At 44.8% G+C, this 2,337-nt stretch overlaps 1 protein-coding gene across 1 annotated transcript in view; it reads right to left on the bottom strand.

Moving 5' to 3' along the window:
* Positions 1-2,337, bottom strand: part of LOC117100508 (integrin beta-1-like) — a 54,022-nt gene that overhangs the window by 14,765 nt on the left and 36,920 nt on the right. The window lies entirely within an intron of this gene.

Below are 2,337 nucleotides of genomic sequence, written 5' to 3'. Positions count from 1 at the left end.
GGTAGTCATCTTTGTGGTTCATCATGCAAAACATGAGATGTGTATAAGAGACAGCCACTGTTGATTTATTATATAATTATTTTTGCGCTTATTTATAATGCATCTATTGCAATTTTCACATTATCCTCTCAAACAATCCTAAGAACGTTCGGAATGCGCTACTTCACAGAGGGATTCGCCCCCCCCCCCCTTGACACCGCCGGGCCATACATAATTCGCATAACAGCTCCCCCCTTTCAAAATCCTGCCTACGTCCCTGCCCCTACCCCGTCGGGAAGAAGAAAAACCTATGTAAGTTTTGCAGAAAATGTAGCTCTGGAATCCCTAAATAGTCAGAGTTTCAGCAGTTTCGCCCTACCCCTGCCGGGTTCAGTTCTGGATTCAAAGAGGCCCAGCCGGCCATCGCCTCCTCCCCACCCAACATAAATTATTTAACGTTTAAAAAATCCACATTATACTTGTCTGGGTGAGCCATTTCCGGCCATCTAGAAGTAGAGTAATCATCCAGCCCCATCAATCATGGTGGGGCTGGGTATGGTCTAGGCTCTCCATCTGTGTAAGTCACACCCTGAATCGCCACTATTTCAAATTCCCGGATCTGCCACTGGGGTTCTTGGCTGCCACTAGCCCCACCCACTTGGGCTTCCGCCAAGAAGATTAGCCTTTCCATCAGAGATATCGACCTTTAGTCCAGCAAAAACCCATTCCCGACAACTGTCGGCGATTGTCACCGATAGGGTGAGCGATTCTATGGAAACCGAGCTTTACCTGGGATAAAGCGGATTTATGTTTCAGCCGAATCCACAGTCGTGGTGCTGGTATTGCTCGACGGGGGTTTGATGTTCCAAACCAGAGAAGAAAGGGGGTGGGTGCGATGTCACCGACCTATGGCCGATGTCCCTGACAGGTGCCGATGTCCCTGACGGGGAAAGAGGTGATGTCCCCGATGGAAAGGCCAATTTTCCCGACGGCAAATTGGACGGGGACAGGAACGGCCAAGCACTACTCAGAGGTTGGTCTAAAGAGCGGAACACATGGAAATTCCCACAATTAGGGATTTGAAAGGCTTATTTAATCCATTTTAGAGAATTTTTTCTCCTCGATTGTGCTACCAGACATGGGAGAGAGAGAACCCTTGACACCCTCCTCCCAACCACAATTGACGCGAAATCGGCCTTTCTATCAGGAACATCGACACCTGTCGGGCGGGGACATCGGCCAAATGCCGGTGGCATCGCACCCATCCCCTTCCTCCTCTATTCCTCATCAAACCCCCGTCGAGCAAATACCAGCACCACGACTGTGGATCTGATGTCCCCGACAGGTGCCGATGTCCTTGACAGGAGGAAGGGGCGATGTCCCCAATCGAAAGGCCGATTTCCCAGACGGCAAAATGGGCGGGGACAGAAACGGCCAAGCACCACTCAGAGGGGGTCTTAAGAGCGAATCACCTGGAAACTCCAACGATTTGGGATTTGAAAAAAAAAAGCTTCTTAATCAATTATAGAGGTTCCCCCCCCCACAAATTGTGCTCCTAGATATCGGAGGGAGAGCCCCTGGCACCCCCACCATTGACGCAAATTCCTTTTTCCCCTTTAAAGCAAAGTCCGTGATTAACCAAACTAGCTTGCATTAAATACTATTAAGATGATAAACTTTTTACATGCTAGAATTCTTCAACTACTGAGGGCTTTCCCCGTCCCCTCTCACATCTTACAATTTTCTTCACTTTTTATTGTTAATATTAATATCAAGTATTACTATCGTCATCATCATCATTGTTATTATTATTATTACTATTAGTAGTAGTATTATTAAACAAACATTTAAAGAAACTTGCAAAAGGATAAAAACGAAATTGAACCAGAGTATCGCATTTCTATTCTAAAAGACCTGGCCTGAGATTTATGGATTTAAGATTTGTTTAAATCGCGCTTAGGCCTATGTGTTCTATTAGGCCTATATATAACGTGTACTGATGCATATTTACATGTTAGAAGTATTCATTTTGTGTGATCCCAGGAAAGAATTTGTATTGGCTCAAGAATAAGATTTAAAATTTTAACACTGTGTACAAAAGGGGGGGGGGGGGGAGCCGTGGCTTCGTGATATATTAGTGCGATCTAAATTCAAGAGGCAAATTAACTCTTGCGGCAGCCATAATTTGGGTAGTCATCTTTGTGGTTCATCATGCAAAACATGCTCCTTGCTTGATGCTACACAATCATTCAAGAGCAACCAAACAAACCACATATTTCGGATAAGGCAATCAATTAATTGCCTCACCAAAAATGTCATTTATCTCATATATTGTAATATTTGTGGTAAGAAATATGT

This window comes from Anneissia japonica, unplaced genomic scaffold, assembly GCF_011630105.1.
Source record: "Anneissia japonica isolate Jap-2015-1 unplaced genomic scaffold, ASM1163010v1 scaffold685_len2926416_cov193, whole genome shotgun sequence".
In the NCBI taxonomy this organism is placed as follows: Eukaryota; Metazoa; Echinodermata; class Crinoidea; order Comatulida; family Comatulidae; genus Anneissia; species Anneissia japonica.
The sequence above is the reverse complement of the archived record's forward strand: the minus strand, read 5'-3'. Positions and strand labels throughout refer to the sequence as shown.